The sequence below is a fragment of the Callorhinus ursinus genome, unplaced genomic scaffold (assembly GCF_003265705.2).
Source record: "Callorhinus ursinus isolate GAN/ISIS: 27379988/994484 unplaced genomic scaffold, GSC_fseal_2.0 scaffold17, whole genome shotgun sequence".
Lineage (NCBI taxonomy): Eukaryota > Metazoa > Chordata > Mammalia > Carnivora > Otariidae > Callorhinus > Callorhinus ursinus.
The window spans coordinates 25,068,903-25,089,481 of record NW_027397079.1 but is presented as its reverse complement, the minus strand read 5'-3'; positions in this window follow the sequence as shown (position 1 = coordinate 25,089,481).

Here is a 20,579-nt window from a genome sequence, read left to right as displayed (position 1 = left end):
GATTTCTAGTTAATTTTTAATTCTACTATTTTTTAAAAATTTTTTTATTGTTATGTTAATCACCATAGATTACATCATTAGTTTTTGACTAGTTAATTTTTAAAGTATTTTTTACATGTACTTTCTGCAGATAGGCTCATTTTGATAGACATACACCTGCTTAGAAAAAAATATATTTTTGCAGTTTGCATATAATAATATATATGTACATTATTAGTTTTTTTGAATCAACTTTGTCAAACTTCAGACACTCCACTTTCACTAAACACATAGTATTCATCCAAGAGTGTTTACTAAAGGAACACAATTAAGTTTGATGATCAACTAATAAAAGGATCAAAGTCATATAAATTCTCCCAAACCAACTGTACCTGTTTCTTGGGTTATTCTGTTCATTGATTCCCTTTGTTGAAAATTATTACAACCCAAGAGTAACTATAAAGTATCTTGATAAATTTCAAATAGCTTGGAAAACAATCTTAGCAAGTATTAAAAATTACAATTGGCACAAGCACAATAGTATATATGGTTTTGGAAACTGATAATTCTCTCTGCCTGTCCAGCAGGGCCAGGATACTCTCAGAAATATGAAGATTCTAAGCCATGCCTGACTTGTTTTAGAGAGGTCTGGGTTTGCCCAGCCAGTAGAGGCTGAGGTTCTATGCCGCACAAAGAATTTGTTCTCTATGAAAACTTAATATCACCATGCAGTACATTTCAGTATTCTTGCTAAGCATTATGTTAACATTCTCCAAAATTCTCATTTCATGGCTAAAAATGTCCCTGTAACTTCAGTCAATTAAAGAAAAATGTTCCCTCTTCACCTTTGGCCTAGAGCTCACACTCTCTCTAGCTTCTCCCACAGGGCTCTCAAGTGAGGCCACACGTTACCTCTTACATGCTCTGTTCACCTGGGAAAGAGGTGAAACTTCCTGTGTCCAGGTTCCTTCTCAATAAAATACGATCCAGTTAAATCTCTGTCCTTTGAGAGCCATTCGACCTGACCATTTATCCCATAGTCTATTCTAGAATAGAGGCCACATTCTCAGCCCACCAGTGGGGGAAGGTGGGGAGATCATGAAGTTGTTACAAAGGCTTGTGTCCTTGAAGGACTATCTGTTCCATTTCTATTAAAATATAACTATACTTTTTATGTTTTTCCCCTTAAAAGAGAACCATTTGAGAGCTTCAGTATACACAAAAAGGAAATATACTTAATACCCATCCACACATTCTATCTTTACTTGCATTTATTGTGTTCATGGTATTGTTCTGTACTTGGAATACATCATTAAAAACAATCAGACCAATGAGTGCTGTGAATTGTGTAAGACTGTTGAATCACAGACCTGTACCTCTGAAACAAATAATACATTAAATGTTAAAAAAAAAAAAGAAGATAGTAGGAAGGGAGAAATGAAGGGGCAGAAATCGGTGGGGGAGACGAACCATGAGAGATGATGGACTCTGAGAAACAAACTGAGGGTTCTAGAGGGGAGGGGGGTGGGGGGATGGGTTAGCCCGGTGATGGGTATTAAAGAGGGCACGTTCTGCGTGGAGCACTGGGTGTTATGCACAAACAATGAATCATGGAACCCTACATCAAAAACTAATGATGTAATGTATGGTGATTAACATAACATAATAAAACAAAACAAAACAAAAAACAACCAGACCAAAAACGAAACAAAAGAAAGAACTTTGCCCTCAAGGAGCTTAAATGGGAGGTAGGAGGTCGGTGATCAACAATAAACATAATAAATAAGTAAATTATCTAGTATATGGATAATTACTAGGGAGAACAGAAAATGTAGAGGGTGATAAGGAATATGGGGAGTGAGGGTTGAGGGATAATTGTGTTACAGATTTAAATAAGAGATATCAGGGTAGGTCTCACTGAGGGACTTTTTCAGTAAAGATTTTTAAAAGCTGAGGGAGATGCCTAGACAGGTATCTGTGGGTCACAGAATTTCAGGCAGAGTAGACAGGTCCTAAGGAAGAGTGTGCCTTGCCATTTCCAAAAATAGCAAGGGGGATCAATGTGGCTGGAATGGAAGGAGAAAGCTAGAAGATGCACTCAAGGAGGTAAGGGGTTAGGTAGTTAGGTAGTGTCTTGTAATGACTTTGACTTTGACTAACTGAAAAGTGGAGTCCTTGTCAGGTTTTGAGCAGAGGAGTAGTAAGGTCTGCTCTACGTTTTAATGTGGTTACTCTGGCTTCCGTATTAAGAACAGGCTGTAAGGAACTGAGGGCCAAACCAGGGAGGCCCGTTAGGAGGTCACTATGATAATCCAGGGGAGAGACACTAATGGTGGCTCAAATGGAGGTGAGAAAGGTCAGGTATAACATTTTTCTTCGGTATTTAGTGCCAAGAGAGTTTCCTGAAGGATTAAATTTGCTACATGAGAAGAAAAGAGGAGATGGAAAAGCTTCTTGGGCAATTCAAGGGTAGAGTTGCCATCATCTGAATAAGAGAAGGCTAGCGGTAGAACAAATTTTCATCCTATCGAGTAGAATTGTAGTTTTAGACATATTACATCTGAGATGTCTATTTAAACATTTCTAATAGAGGGGTGCCTGGGTGGCTCAGTCGTTAAGCATTAAGCATCAGGTCATGATCCCAGGGTCCTGGTATCGAGCCCCGCATCGGGCTCCCCACTCTGTGGGAAGCCTGCTTCTCCCTCTCCTGCTCCCCCTGCTTGTGTTCCCTCTCTCGCTATGCCTCTATCTGTCAAACAAATAAATAAAATCCTTAAAAATATAAATAAACATTTCTAATAGAAACGTCAAGGAAGCCATTGGGTATATGAATTCTAGTTTGGAAGAGAGGTCTAGCTGGAAAAATAAATTCGCAAGCCTTGAACATATAGTTGGAATTTAAAGCAAAAGACTGAGATCCTTTAAGAGGGAATATAAATAAAGAAACAGGAGAAAGAACTAATTGACAATTGCATTTAACAATGTAGAAGTCACCATTGATAATGACGAACGAGCTCAGAGAATCATATGGACAAAAGCCTAATTAGCATGTTTTTTTAAAGATTATTTATTTATTTATTTGAGAGAGAGAGAGAGAGAGCGCACAAAGGCATGAATGGGGGGGGAGGGTCAGAGGGAGAGGGACAAGCACACTCCCCACTGAGCAGGGAGCCCAAGGGCACAGGGCTGGATCCCAGGGTCCTGGGATCATGACCTGAGCCAAAGGCAGATGCTTAACTGGCTGAGCCACCCAGGTGCTCCGATTAGCATGTTTTAAAAGAGAATTTGCGGAAAGGAATTGGAGATACAAGTGGAGTCAACATTTTTGAAGTTTCCCTGCAGAGGTGAGCAAACAAATGTGTGGGTGTGGGGCCATGAGAAGCTTCCATTAGGATGGGAAAATTAATAGGATGCTTGCAATTTTTTTCCCATCAGTATGCTATCTTCCCAAAGGGAGGGGAAAGATGATGATGAGAAGAGTGGAGAAATATTGGAGTGGACTTTTGAATAGGGGAGAGAACTTGGGATCTAAGTGCACAGAGACTGATTTTACAGGTGAGGGGGATACAGGTGAAAAGTTAGTGGCTATTCGATATGATTCAGTTAATTGTTTGGCACACCCCAGCGAGCCACTATTATGGTTTTCATTGTTATACAATTTAAAATTAGTTTTTGTTGTTCTTAGTCACATAAAAATTATACCCATAAGAGACAGTTGCCTCATAGGTGGTAGCTGAGCAAAAACCATGAACACTTCACAACTATGCTTGTCTATGTGATTGTATAATCCCACCTCCTGCATTTCTCTGATGGAAGCTGGTCCAGGCAGGTGTAGGAGGACAATTCCCCCTGGCAACACCACATGCCAGCTCCAGCCCTGAAAGCTGTGAACAAACATCCTGCTTTTGTGTCTCATCTTCAGAGAGTGTATTTCTGCTGTTGTTTTCCAGGGCAGAGTCCTTTTGCTAATTTCTTCATTTCTATTTCTCAATTCATCTCTCAATTCTTCTAGATTTTTGTTGCTTTTGGCCTTTCCCATGTGTGTTTTTTCTTACCTTTATTGAGATATAATGGATACATAACGAACTCTGCATATTTAAAGTCTACAAGTTGATTGGTTTTGACAAATGCACGTGCCTGTGATACAATCACCACCATTGAAATAATGAACACATTGTACCCATCACGGTTCCCTTGTGCTTTTCTGTCATCCCTCCCTTTGCTCCATTCTCCCCCTCCACCACCAACCAACAGCTGATCTGCTTTCTGTCACTGCAGGGTAGTTTAAATTGTCTAGATATTTATTTACATGAAATCATATGCATGGATTTTCTTCTGGATTCCTCGCTTGGCATAATTATTTGAGATCAATCCATGCTATTGCACATATCAATGGTCCGTTCCTTTTCATGGCTGAGTAGTATTTCATTGTAAGGATATATCAGTCACAGTTTATCCATTCACGGGCTAATGCACATTTGGGGCAATATCATTGGGGCAAAGTTATTTGACTATTACAAATAAAACTGCTAGGAATATTCATGTACAAGTCTTCGTATGCATATATTCTTTCATTTCCTTGGATAAGTACCTAAGAATGAAGGCTAGATTCATTTGATAGGCACATTTTTAACTTTTTTAGGGACTGCCAAACTGTTTTCTAAAGTAGGTGTTCCATTTTATATTTCCATCAGAAGTTTCTGAGAACTTTTGTTTTTCCACATGTACACTGACACTTGGTGTGATTCCTTTTTTTTTTTTTATTTTAGCCATTCTTATAGAGGCATAGTTGTATCTCCTTAGCATTTTCCTAATGATTAATGGGGCTGAGTATCTTTTCCGATGCTTATTTATCATCAGTATATCTTCAGTGAAGTGTTAGTTCGAATATTTTGTCCATTAAAAAATTTGGTTTGTTGGTTTCCTTATTACTGGGTTGTGAGAGATCTCTGTATATTCTGCATTCAAGTCCTTTATCAAGTTAATTGAAAGTATTTTCTCCCAGTCTAGCTTGTCTTTGATTTTTAACAACGTCTCTTGGGGAGTAGAAGTTCTTAATTTTGATAAATGAAAAAGTTATCAGTTTTCTTCTTTTATGGATTGTGCTTCTGACCTCATGGTAAAGAAATTAGGTATCCTAAGATCACAAAGATTTTCTTCTATATTTTATGCTATAAGTTGCATGATTTTAGATTTTACATTAAGTTCTTGGATACATTTAAAGTTAATTTCTTTATGCAGTGAGAGTATGGATCGAAGGGTTTTATTTTCCCTTTTTTAATATGGTACCCAATTATCCTAGCACCATTTGTGATAATCCTTTTCCAAAGAATTGTCCTTGCCCCTTTAACAAGAATCAATTGGCCAAAAAGTGTGGTTCTATTTCTAAATTCTGTCCCATTGATCTATCTGTCTATCTCTTTCATAATACATCATTGAATTGATTATTGTAGCTTTATAATAAGTTTAGAAATCAAGTATCTTAAATATTCCTACTTTGTTCTTTTTCAAAATTGTTTTGGATAATCTAGACCATTGCATTTCCACACAAATTTTAGAAGCAGCTTGTTCATTTCTACCAAAAAAAAAAAAAAAAAAAGCCTGTTAGGATCTTGATCAATTTGGTATTTAGACCAAATGAGAAAGAATTAACATCTTAATAATACTGAATCTTCTGTTCCATGGACACAATGTATCTCAAATTTTATTTAGGTTTTTAATTCCTCTTGTCAGTGTTTTATACTTTTCTCTGTAATAGTCTTGCACATTTGTGTCAGATTTGATCTATAAATATTTCATATTTTGATGCTACTGTAAATGATGTTTTTAAATATTGCCATTTCTTTTTTTTTTTAATTTTTTATTGTTATGTTAATCACCATATATTACATCATTAGTTTTTGATGCAGTGTTCCATGATTCATTGTTTGTTCATAACACCCAGTGCACCATGCAAAACGTGCCCTCCTCAATACCCATCACCAGGCTAACCCATCCCCCCACCCCCCTACCCTCTAGAACCCTCAGTTTGTTTTTCAGAGTCCATCATCTCTCATGGTTCGTCTCCCCCTCTGACATACTCCCCTTTTCTTCCTCTCCTGTTATCTTCTTCTTTTCCTTTTTTCTTAAAATATGTTGCGTTATTTGTTTCAGAAGTACAGATCTGTGATTCAACAGTCTTGCACAATTCACAGCGCTCACCGTAGCACATACCCTCCCCAATGTCTATCACCCAGCCATCCCATCCCTCCCACCCCCAACCACTCCAGTAACACTCAGTTTGTTTCCTGAGATTAAGAATTCCTCATATCAGTGAGGTCATGTGATACATGTCTTTCTCTGATTGACTTATTTCACTCAGCATAACACCCTCCAGTTCCATCCACGTCGTTGCAAATGGCAAGATCTCATTCCTTTTGATGGCTTAAATATTGCCATTTCTAATTGTTTATTACTATTATACAGAACACAACTTATTTTTGTACATTGACTAGTATCCTGCAAACTTGCAAAACTCACTTACTAGTTCTAGTAGCTTTCTGAAGAGCGCTAAGATTCTCTGTATACGTGGTTATGTTGATATGAATATAGTTTTGCTTGCTCTTTTCCAATCTGAATACTTTTTATTGCTTTTTGTTGTTGCTTTATTGCATGGGTTAGAATCTGCATTACAATGCTGAATAACATTGGTGCAGTGGACATTCCTGCCTTTTCTTGGATCTAAGGGAAAAAGTATTTGGTCTTTTACCATTAATTATGATATTAGCTGGACATTCCTGCCTCTTCTTGGATCTAAGGGAAAAAACATTTGTTCTTTTACCATTAATTATGATACTAGCTGGACATTCCTGCCTCTTCTTGGATCTAAGGGAAAAAACATTTGGTCTTTTACCATTAATTATGGTATTAGCTGGACATTCCTGCCTCTTCTTGGATCTAAGGGAAAAAGCATTTAGTCTTTTACCATTAATAATGAATTTTTTGTAGATGGCTTTATCAGATTAAGGAAGTTCCCTCTATTCCAGTGGTTCTCAACTGGAAGAAATTTTGTTCCCCAGGGATATTTGGAGATGTTTGGAAATATTTTCGGTCAAACTGGGGCAGTGTGGTGCTCCTAGCTGCAAAACATATTGCAATGCACAAGATATCTTCCCGTACAACAAATAATTATCTGACTCAAAATGTCGACGATGTTGAGGTTGAGAAATCCTGACCTGCTCTCTTTCTAGTTTGCTGGGAGTATTTTTTTTACTCAGGAAAAGATATTGGGATCCTCCCAATTTTTTATGAATAAGATTTTTCTTTAAAATGTGTATAAAGTTTTTCTTTTTTTAGTCTGTTAATAATGGCACATTTCACTGACTGATTTTCAAATGTTAAACAAATCCTGTATTCCCAGGATACTTTGTCATGATGTATAATTATCTTGTATATGATATATATTTTATATGATGTATTATCTTTTATACATTATTGATTTGAATTTGCGAAATTTTTGTTAAGAATTTTTGCATCCTATGTTCCAAGAAAATAATGGTTTGTTGTCTTCTTGTTACCGTTGCTATATGACTTCTAATTTAATTCCATTATGGTTGGAAAACATACTATGGATAATTTGAATTTTTGAATTTATTGAAATTTCTTTTATGGTTAAACATAAAACCCATTTTGGCAAATACCTTGAAAAAGAATGTGTATTATTTTTTTCTTATAATGTTTTCATAGATGAAATATCTGATCAAGGTCCAGAGAATTGAAAAATGTTCACCACTATCTTCCAAAAGGAAGAAATAGGACCTATTCTATATAAACCGGAGGCCTATTTTTAGATAGCCCTTAGTTCCAATGGATTCCTACTGAGTAACCTAATATCTACTGGGACAGAGGTCACTCTGCTCTCAGAAGTTTTAAGTATTATCCAGTTAAAACTCTTCATACCATACACTTGAATATTAACTAGATATTAGTCAAATGTTTGAAAATTAAATCCAGCCAATTTTTAAGTGTAAGCATATCAGCACATATGCCTACATGGGCATCCAATAATAATCACTATCTTGCTTATAAATTATCAGCCTTGATAGAAGTGGCATGTTAACTGTTAAAAATAAAGAACACAACTAGAACTGCCTTTTACTGAAACGACATAAACAATTCTTTCTTAAACTCTCAAAAAATTTTGATATTTTATTCAATAACCAATAGGATGTATACACATTTATATAGTGTCACTTCTGTAACCTGGTCTTAATTATTTTCTTGGATAAAACAGCACACAACAGTGTTGTTTTCTCATGAAATTCAATGATGAATGGAAACATTTAGTATGAAAAATGAAAACTTGAAAAAGTATATAAAATTAAAGCTTTTGTGAAATCACATTATCTCATTGTACGTTGGAGAAAAATATGCTGGGCAGAAGGTAGCGAAAGCGTTGCCAAAATTCAAATGTTAGAAACACAGTTTGAAAGAGTTTTTAAACATGTGTCATAATAGGTCTCTCCTATCCTTATGTTGGAAGGTTGAATTTCACTACTAAAATAATCCTATTGTGGAATAAAATATAGCAGAGTTTCCTCTACTTATATTAGTTATTCGTGGGCCAAAGTAGAGTGTCGATTATGGTTGCCAAGTTCCTATGTAGACAAATGAATCACAGGAACACAGTAGCTATTTTATTTAGGGCCTTGCTGAGCTTCAAGATTTTTAATGAGTTAAAATAATATTTTGGGTTTTGAGTAGAAAGTGTGAACTATCAAAAACACAGACATTTGACTTTAAAGTTTAGGACAAAAACAACTCCACCTGCAAAGTCATTGTGAGCAACAGACTAACTGAACTGGGAGATAGAATCCCCCGAGTGAGGGTCTCTCGGTTTCCCTTGGGCTCTGCGTCAGTGAAACCAGTCTGATGGTACTGAAACCCTTGAGAAAAGATCATGCTATTCCCAAATTTTGCAAGTAGGAAAAATCATTGCGGCTTATGTCTGAATAGCCACGAAGAGATGATTATTTGCTTCTCTTCTAGTTGGGAAGACAGTAATAATGATAACTATTGCTAAACACCAATAAGATAGAAACCACAGATTGTGCAAGATATGTAAGCAAATGAAATAAGTGAATTAGAAGAAATATTTTTCTTCCAGTGGGCCAAGTAGTTTTGTTAGCATTAATCTAGTTTTTTCCCAAATGCTGATTAGAATAAAGATGATCAATTAAACACAACAAATGTTTTTAAGCACCTCCAGCAAGATTCAGTATTGTGAAGGATTTTGAAGAGAATTGTGACCATTTAAAGATAATTGCACTGATTACTTTATCATCTGTTGTTTGTATAAATATGTAGACATGCATGGCACCCTATAATCATTTGGTATTGTTTTATTTTCCATTTTAAGTAAACGTCGTCTTAAAGTTTCACTCCAAATCTTTGTTTTTCTAAGGCCTAACTCTAATGTCTGCTTTTCTGTAAATGCCTTCCCAGGTGATCCAAAAGTTATACTTAGTTACTCTCTTTTCTGTTTTCTCTTAATGCTTTATTTATATCTCTATTCAGACATGCCTTTTGTCTGGGGACTATCCTCGGGGAGAATTTTGAGAGGAGTACCCTAAACTAGAGTTGAATACGCACATGTAGGAAAGCCATTCCCCGCAACGGGGAGAAGAATTTCAGGGCAAAAGAAGGCAAACAGATAAGAATAAAGGGAACATCTATCCTGCCAGAAGGATGAAACAACTAAATCCTGTAAATCAATGGGGATGTCACCGCCAGGGTCCTAGTTTTTCCTGTATTGTAAATATATGTTACTGGCCTGCATCCTAAGTTGAATCCCATCTGACTCTCCTACTGTGAGTACAAGGCCATGTCTTATTTCTAGTTCTATTCCTAATACCACACAGTTAAGAGCTAGCGAAAGAAAGGATGGAAGGCTATCAGGAAATCACATTTGAGCATTAGTTTAATTAGATCCTTTTCTTCTGTCCATACATTGGAAGGAAAAGGAATTTTGATTAGTGTGGATAGTGGAAGAGGAGGGGTCGGGGGAGAAGCAGGGGTAATTTAGAACAAGGGGCACATGAGGGCCTGAACATGTGTTCTGTAAAGACACCTTGGGGACTGGAAGGAAACATCTTGGCGTCTGAGGGATGGAAGGCAAAATTCAAAAGGTGAGGGCTGTTTTGCAGCTTTATTTGGACTTGACCAATGTCCTATTTTTCTTTTCTCATATCATGTTTATATGCTTTCTCTAAGTGCTCTGTGCTTACCTACCAACTGCTGGTGTCATAAGGCTAATACATCCATTTCTTAAGAAAAACGGAATTATGAGATGATAGAGAAAGAAACTTGCCTACCGCTGAGTTTTTAAAAAATTCCTTGAAATGCAAACCACAAAGGAAATACCTAGTTGCTTCTCTAAGAGATGGTGGATCTTGGTAGGACAAGATACTCAGTTTCGGGTTTTTGCTTTCATTCTCTGAAGACATTTCTGTGTTTCTTGGCTGTGTGTGTGTATGTGTGTGTGTGTGTGTGTGTTTCCAGAAACATGTAGCGCATACTTCAGCCAGACCACATGTCTATGAGTCAATATTTCAGCCTACATTTGTCTTAAACCGTGAAGCTCTGGGTGTAACCTAACAGAACCTGGCAGGTTGTCTGAGCACTTCTTTCACCACTTGACCCAAAATATAGTAAATCAGATGACATCTTGTTCCAATTTTACATTAGTACTCATATTTTAATAAGGAAAGGAAGAGTGTGTTCTATCAAGATTTTTGAATACAAACAAATCTAGTTTCAGATCCAACCTATTACAGAATGTAATGTTGGAATCGCCAAATGTAGTTTGCTTTACAAAAAAAAAAACCAAAAACCAACTAGATATGTACATATTTTGGCATTTGCTCTGGACTAAATTGTGTCCCCACCCTTCCCAACCTCTAAATTCATATGTTGGAGTCCTGACCCCTAATGTGATGGTATTTGGAGATGGGGCCTTTTGGAGAGAATTAGGTTTAGAGGAGCCCACAAAAAATGGGGCTCTTCATGGGTGTAATGATGGGATTGGTGCCCTTATGAGACAAGGAAGAGACACTGGGGCTCTCTCTCTGCCATGTGAGGACACAGACACACAGGGGGTTATTTGTACATCAGGAATAGGGTCCTAACCTGGACCAAACCAGCCAACGCCTTGATCTTGGACTTCCCAGCCTCCAGAACTATGAAAAATAAAAGTCTGTCGATCAAGCCTTCCAGTCTATGGTATTTTGTTATAGCAGCGCAAGAAGACTAACACAGCATTTTATAAGTTTGGGATGCTCATTTAGCTGCATTTAAGGTAAGACTTGATACTATAAACTCAGTATCTAGTATTTTTATTATTATTGTTAGTAGTAGTGATGGTGGTGGTGATGGTAGTGGTAATATTAATGATAATGGTTGGACTTTAACGAATTATTACTTCTCTCTTGCTAAAAGCCCTGGAAGAAAGTCAGTTAAGATGTGGATGAAATTTTATCCTTTCTTCTAAATAAATACTGGTGCTATGGATAGTGAGCACAGGAAATATTCTCACCTCTGCTGTCTCTAAGTTAAGATAAATCAAAACATTTTGCCCACTCAGTTTTAGAAAGACCTACCCTATATTACAAAGGGACAAAAAACACTGTATGTTTCTGTTACTTAAAAAAATCCATTTATGGAACTTCAGTTAGCTTAGGTGACTGGTCCAGTCGCTCAGTTGGTTAATGACAAGGCTCTAACCTCCTCTCAGGCGAAGGAAAGCTCTTCTTGTCTCAGGGCAGACACCTAGCTCTAGCCTGTGATATTTTTCTCTAAAATCTTTTGCCTATGCTCTGAATTCATTAAGGCCCCCCAACTCATGCCCAAAGAGTCAAAATAAAATAAAACAGAACAAGAATTGGGGGCTTCTTGTAAAAGCCAAAAGAGGCTTCCTTTCCCTGCTTTCTCCTCACACATCCCTCGAGGCAAGAAGCACTGAACTATCTACCTAAGGGGATGGAATAGGAATAAGAAAACGAAAGGGAAAGAGAATACTGGCAAAAATGTTTTTTCTGAATACAACTTTGCCAAACTAAAAAATATTTTAAGGGTAACTCATCTCTCAGCGTCCCTCTTCATCTGTTTCTTTCCTTCTGTACTTACACACGTTTCAACTTCTAAAATGAGGAAGCCATTGTTCAATCCCGTCTCCACTTGGAACTGTCATCCCTGACTGTTTCTTGTTACTATAACATTGGGAATCATAATGGATATGTATTGAGTGCTCATTAATTGTCAGGCCCTATTCTCAGGGCTGTATGGAATTGCTATTTAAGCCCAACAACAATCCTAGGAACTAGGATCTATTAATACGCTCCTTGTGTAGATAAGGTAACTGAGGCTGAAGCTGTCAAAGTTCTCACATTGTAAAGTGTGTCAGACTCCAGGCCCAAGCTCTTAACCACTGCCTTTCCATAAGTTTGTGTTCTCCTCACTATACTTTCTGACCCCGTGGAAACTCATCTCTCCAACTCTGAACTACTGTACTTGACCATTTACACATTTTTTTCAATATTAATCTGAAATCTTTCAATTTCATAAAGTTATATCCAAAGCTGTCCATAGCAGCATAATTCCATGTGAAATTTGGAAAGAACCTGTTGAATTCTTGTCAGATAAACTTGGAGTGTGCATTAATTTCAATTAATGCTCTGCACCATTAATAATGCTTATTTTAGAATACTGACTACTCTAAACAGGAGGCAATAAAACCACCACAAATTGAAAACAAAAACTCACAAAAATCTATCCATAGAGACAAACACTGGAAAAATATATCAAAAATAGAATGGTGATTCTTTTTGAGCAATAAAATTTTGCTTCTATTTTTCTATGTTTACTAACTTTTAGAGTTTCTGCTTTCCATAGTTAGCACATAAAAAGGGAAGGACAAAATATATTTGAAATGTAGTAGAAATAGTATTTGTAAAGAGTTAACATTTAATCAGTTTCCTCATTTGTGAAATTTGTGGTGGGGGACTAGATATTAACTACAGTTCCCAAGTATCATACTGTAACTTTCATTTCCTTTAGCTTCTTAATCTTCCAAATAATCGTAAAAAAGTCGACCACATTAGCCACTCTTTGTGGACAAGGAAGTTGAATTTCTGAATACTTAAGAAACAAACAGTATGCAACGACGTGGATGGAACTGGAGGGTATTATGCTGAGCGAAATAATCAGAGAAAGACATGTATCATATGATCTCACTGATATGAGGAATTCTTAATCTCAGGAAACAAACTGAGGGTTGCTGGAGTGGTGGGGGGTGGGAGGGATGGACGGGCTGGGTGATAGACGTTGGGGAGGGTATGTGCTATGGTGAGCACTGTGAATTGTGTAAGACTGTTGAATCACAGACCTGTACCTCTGAAACAAACAATATCTTGTATGTTAAAAAAAAAAAAAAGGAGAAGATAGCAGGAAGGGAAAAATGAAGGGGAGGAAATCGGAGGGGGAGACAAACCACAAGAGACTATATGGACTCTGAGAAACAAACTGAGGGTTCTAGAGGGGAGGGGGATGGGGGATGGGTTAGCCCGGTGATGGGTATTAAAGAGAGCACGTTCTGCGTGGAGCACTGGGTGTTATGCACAAACAAGGAATCATGGAACACTACATCAAAAACTAATGATGTAATGTGTGGTGATTAACATAATAAAAAAAGAATAAAAAAAAAGAAACAAACAGTAAGTATTGAGGACCAAGAACCAAAACCATGTATTTCCAAAGAGGATTTTTAAAATCCCTCCATCACAAATATTTCATATACTATGTTTCTATAGTTCTGATTATTTATGACTCCCTTTCTTAATGTCTTCCTTTTGAGTATTATCTCCAAATTCCTTCTAAGCTTTTTAGGTCTCGTTCAGTTGACTCCCATTTGTGCTAGCAGTCCGAGAATATATCACTTATTTCTCCAAAAACCTTTCCTTAATGAGCCTAGTTAACTGTGTCTCTTCACCATTTTTGACGCAATGAAGATATTAAGACCTTATGTGTTTATGCCCGTTACTTCATTAATGATAAGGAACATATCTTCTCTTGATTGTGTTTTTCTCCTTTCTGCTTAAACACACTCACGTGCACAGGGGCTCACACAGACACACACACATACACCCCTTACCAACTGTAATTCAACAGACGGCTCAGCACACCATAAATTGGATTTTGCAGAGTACATCAATTTGGGGACACAGTTAGAACACATTGTTTTGGAAGTCTCTGGAAAGTGGCCTGTGTTTCTGGCAAAATCCTTGGCTCCCATAGGGCAAGTACCATTTTTTTCCTTTCCTGTTTCAAATAAGGCTAAGGGGTGGCTTCCCTGTCCTACAGATTCTAAGGGAAGTTAAGGTACTGATCTCCAGCACCACCACTCCGCCGACCAGGCATGGAACACACTTATGGGGATATTTACCTGTCATTCCTACGGCCAGAGTCAGCCGTGGTCAGCCCCCAAACCACTGCGTTCTCTCTCAGTGGTAAAAACCGCAGGACTGATTCTTCCAGTATTTTGTTCCTTTAGTCTTCTACAGAGTTTCATTTTTATAAACTAGTTTTTTTATTGCACTCCTTGGTGAGTCTTTGGGGATTGTAATGGAGAAAAATCTGAATGACCTTACAATGAACATCCTATCTGCCCCCCTGCAATGCTGCCCACCCTCCGTCCCTGACCTGGTCCAATGACTCCTACTCACATAAGTTACAGGAGATGCCTTATTTCTTCATAATCATCCATTCAACTATTCAATACATATTTATTGAAAATTCATTAGGTGCTAGGCACTGACCAAGGTTTTGGTCACAGATCAGTAACAAGACAAAGCCCCTTCCCTTTTGGAATTTATATTCTAAAGAGGAACACAGACATTGAGCAAGTAAGTACATACGAATTGTAACAGCAGCTGCTATAAGAAAAATAAGTTAGAGCAAAGGACTAGAGAGTGATGTCTATGTGTGCCCCATGTGTATGTCTGTGTGTGTGCACACATGTGCAGGAATGCCCGCCCGTGCACTAGTTTAGACAGGTCATCAGGAAGGAAGTCTATGTGAAAGCAGCCTTTGAACAAAAGCTTGGGGAGGGGGTTTCACAATAAGGGAGAAGGAAATAGAAATGCCACCAGATAAGAGTATCCAGACCTCTCTGAAACTCAGGGTGGACACATCATGGGCACAAATTGAATCTCCTGCTATACACTATTTGCTCGTTGATAAAGAAACAGAATAGACTTTCTCAAGAAAATGCTTATAAGTGCAAATTCTGACATCTAAAAATTAAGAGTATATGTCTAAACAATAATTTCCTTCATAAAGTCATCTCCAGGGACATGGAGCTGTCACCTGAAACTATCAAAGTGGGTTGTAGCAAGATTTAAATGAGGTAGTGGGCATGATTGTTCATAAAACAAACAAACCAAAAATCTATACATTGTGATACAGGTCTTAGGGATGATTCTACAACACAGTATGCTATAGTTTGAAATATATTATTAGTAATGACCAAATGTCTATTGGTTTGTATGATTCTGCTTATCTGATCACTAGATTTTGAGAGCTCAGCATTCTATATAGTTCCTTCTTGGCCTTATAAAACCAGCTACATCTTTACTCGTGGATGGAGGTGCAGAATTGCATCACTGGGAACAAGACTTTGGGGCCCCTAAAAACCAGGCTACTATGTCTGTGCAGAGGTAACAAGTGAGGCTGGCTCTCTTGTAGCTTACAAATTAGTTTTTGTGGAAAGGAGATTCATTTTACCACCAATGACACTAACAGCAAAGAATAAACCGTATCTCCCTCTTTATACACCGGTGATGTCCAACTAAGTAAGTTGTAGATACTGACTGATGAAGAATGAGAGTCACATGACCTATATAACGTGCAGGCCAGGGGAATCACTGCACAAAGGCACATGGAGTCAGGAGGTTCTCTTATGAGAGGGGACAGGTGAAATTGGAAGGAATGGGGAATTCTAAGGATCATAAGTTATAATCACAGAGCAGAATTACGGAGTTCAAGGCTTTGGTTTAATGTGCAGAGAGACAGGTAAAAGATGTGCATATTTTTAGGAGAGACTACAATGAAGGAGGAATAAAAGCCTTAAGAAACAAGGTTCTTGGAGCTACTTAGCAGGCACTTCTCACTAACTATGTAAAGCAGTAAGGCAGTGACACCCACCCACTATTTTACAAACGATCAGAGTGAGGCCCTGACAGATAAAGTGCCTTGCACCCTGACAGGTAGTTAGTGAGTTACAAGACAGGACTAACCCAGGTTACGTTGCCTGTGGTCACAGCCTTCTTCCACAGTCCCGGGTGACCTCTGAATTTCAAAATCACAGGGCAGCTTTGCACAATGACCTACAGTCATAAGCCAATGGCAACTTTTGGAGAAGGAATATTGCATCTCTATATGACATGAAATAAGTCACATATTTAGAGCATCTTCAATCTTATTAATCCTTTATAACTCTGAAGTACTAGGCCATCTTCAAGTAAAAAATGGTTTCCATGCACCTAAGAATCAGTCGCAAAGTTACCCTATTTTTGGAAAACACCTTATACTTGGGTATTATTCGATGTAAGGGAATTTTAAATCATTAGCATCTTTTTTTACAAAATAGTCAATATACTTTGACAAGATCTGTAAAAAGGTGGGAGTGATGCAATTAATAAGGTAGTATATTTCTGAGTCTTTAAGCTTCTATTTTAAGCACATTAAATCCTTAGTGAAAAATCATAAGGGCAAATACAAACCCACTAATCTGCTGGAGAGTAGCACAAACTCAGGCTAGAGGGCCTCACTTGTTTTTAGATCAAGAGAACAGAATCACAGAAGAGAAACACTCTCTCTTTCCATTAACACATCAAGCATCCCTTTCTGTAGCTGTGTTCTGGTTCTGTCATTATACCCTCCACGATAAAACTGTGATCACGTGGTACACACAGGGTTGGCCTATAGTATGAGTGGCACCACTGAATCTCACGGACTGTTCTTCCATCCTCCTCTGGAACATAATGCAACATTGAGAATGTTGGAAATGCAAGCTGAGGATGGCATTCTGTTCCTCAATCAAAAATAGGACAAGCTGTTAATGCCGCGTAACAACCTCAAGTCTTAAGTCAAGATTTTAGTGAAAAAGTGCACACAGGCTATGGGATTGAGGCACATTTAGACAAAGGATCAGCGCAGAGTGAGAGCTTCTACTGATGACCATAGCAACAACAAGAAGAGTACGAACAATAATAGTAGTAACAGCTAACTCTTGGAAGGCCAGTGTGTTCCAGGCTCCGCCCTGGGCATATTACCTCAATTACCTCATTTAAATCTCAAAAAGACTCTATGAAGTAATAATAAAAATATTAATATTATTTTAAGTATAATTTAAGTAATTATTTAATATTAGTAAATATTTAATTATTAAATATAAATATATCTAATATCTATTATATATTTATATTAAACAATAATATGAATAATTAAATATTTAATAGTTAAGTAATTGATATTGAATATTCACTATGTGCCTAAAACTTTACAGGATTATCCCATTTAATCCTCATAAAACCCTCCAAGCTTCCCTGGGGGAATTGGTGTTTTGTTTTGTTTTTTAATTGAGGTGTAATTGACATATTATATTAGTTTTAGGTTCACAACATAATGATTTGAAATTTGTATTGTGAAATGATTGGCAGAATAAGTCTAGTTAATACCTGTCACCACAGAGTTACAAAAACATTTTTTTTCTTGTGATGAGAACTTTCTGCATCTACTCACTTAGCAACCTTCAACTTTGCATACCGTATTATTAACTGTAGGCCACAATGCTGGCAAGTGGGAGCAGAGATATGGCTACCGAGCGTTGTTGCTGCCTTCTCCCTCCAGGTGAAGAAGGGGACTTGCTGAGACTGAATGTGGAGGAGCCTGGAGGACCCAGGGGAAATGGGAAAACATCTATTTTGGACAGGCACTTTTGGAATGGTGATGTAAGCACCAAGTATAAAAGGATAGGAGCATATTAAGAATTAGGGTTTCCAGATCTGGGGAGACTCTACTCTTTGCAGGTGGTGTCAGGAGCAGCACTGTGTCCTTGTTAGGGATTTTGAAGGCAGCAGGGATATGATACTAAAGTAAGTTGCAGCAGAGTACTCTTACACTGTGTGGCCATTTTGCAGTTTGTGTGCATCCTTGGCCAGTGAAATGGGGAGCTCATTCCAGCACTGTCTATGTGTGGTGTATCAGTGGGTGTGACTATGCATTGTCTTCAGTCAGTCCTCCTCCTGAAACACTGCAGCAGGGTGAGATGAATACCCCATTTTACAGATGGAAAACCAGAGACTTAGGGTCACTCTGTAGCATACCCAACATTCTTCAGGTAGTAAGTGGTGAAGACAGGTTTCAACCTCAGGATGGCTGACTCCAGCTCTTCACTTACTATCACCGTACTATGTGTGAATAAAATACAGACTGGTTGAAGAAATAGTCCTCCCCTCTGCAGTCCAGGTATGTGGATAACAATGTCATCAGTTAGATCTTTTTTCTTTCGCCTTCAAAAGATAATTTAATCTCATAAAATCTTTCCTGTTCTTACATTTGCTTCTCAGGCTTAAAATATATGGCCAATTCAACACTGTCATTGTGTTTTGCATTTAGTCATTTACATTTGTTTTGTTCTTCATACATGTCTATCTTTAATTGTTGTAAAATAGTATTCTTTTGAATAACTTCACATCCTACTATCATATTTGGTCACAGTCATTATTTATATAGATTACTGGTAACATTTAATTCTGATTTTGTTCAATAGAACTCTTAATCGTATTTTGGTGAAAGCTCAGATGAGATCAGCAAGCTGAGAGCTACTTTAAGAAAAACAGGTTCATTGACCTCCCTCCAATCTGCCCCGTGAGGTGGGAGCCTTCTTCCCCTACCCAGTAACTGAAGCAGAATGCCCAGAAAATGCCTTTCAGTTTAAATATTGCAATCTCTGCAGGTCAGCCAGTGATAGATTTTATTCTTTGTTTTTGTTTCTTTCTGGAGATGAGGTATTGAAGAGTGTCAGGGTGGGGGTGGGGTGGGGTTCATTTTAAAATTTAAATATTGAAAAATTCCACAGAGTGCATGATTTCTAAATATTGGGGAGGGATGGGGTGATAGAGAAAAAATGATTTCAGGCAGTGCTGATTTAGAAAATTATTGTTATTTTCTTGACAAAAGCTAGGATAAACTTTAAATTTTTTTCCAATGCAGTGGTAAAGAGAAGAAAGACCTTTTTATAACAGTAGCCATTGGCATATTTTTAAAACTCTGCGGGAGACACCATTTACATATCCACGGTCCCAGGTAAGCATTTCACTACTATCTCAGTAAAGGATTACTATGATTAAAAATAGGTTTAAACTTAAACTTATTGTTCATACATTCCATTCCACAGTAACATTTCAATTCTTACAAGCAAACGGCTTTTGTGGTCTTTATGAAATCCCAAGTTTAATGGGCCTCTCTAGATATGATTAAAGAGAGGTGATTGAAGTTTGTTACTAAATAGAAAATCCCACTCAACATTCCAATTCTTGAACTGAATAGACCAGATAAGCACCATCCCTCACAAAATGGTGTCTGGACAAATCGTAGGCTTTGGACATGTCAGGTGTTTCCTCTGCAAGTATTGATCAAAAGGCATGCATTCCGGTCAATCAATTCCCGTTATTGCCAAAATGCTTGTAGGCTTGAAGTATTATACTAATTATCCTGGAGGCTAGCAATGAGGCTAAGACAAGATAAACAACCTGAACCAGTTAGTCAATGATGCCTTGGACATGCCAATCACTCATCCGGGGATTTGTTCAAATAGCAATCGAAAGACATGGTTTTGAACATCAGGATAGACACTGATCACATAAAAACCAGGACAGGATTTCAGAGAGTCCTCTCAGGATTAGCAAATTCCGTGCTATTGGTTTTTATATAACAAAATACAGGAGATTAACTATTTAGGACCATCCAAGTCCTCTGATATTCCACATTACCGTGCTATCAAATGAACAATTTAACAGGTTAATTCTTCTTTATTGTTATTATTAGCTTTGTTGAGTTATCATTTGCATACAATTAAAGTCACCAACTTCAGGTATATAATTTAATGAGTTTTGATAAATATATAAATTCCTATAATGATCACCACAAACATGCTAGAGAATGTCTTATTCATACCAGAAAGTTCCCTTGGTAAACAGTAATTCTTTTCTCTCAGTCCCTGGATCTAGCAGTTATTGGTCTTCCTTCTGTCAGAAAGAGTTTCACTTTTTCTAGGATTTCATATAAATGAAATTATATGTTATATTTTCTTTTGGATCTGATTTCTCTCTTTCAGGATAATGTTTTGACATTCATCTAGATCAGTGAGCATGGAAATAGTATCACACTACGTGCCACAATTTATCTATTTACAAGTTGATGAACATTTGGATTGTTTCCAGTTTTTAGTTATAACAAATAAAGCTAATACAAACATTATACACAAGTCTTTGGGTGAAAATGTG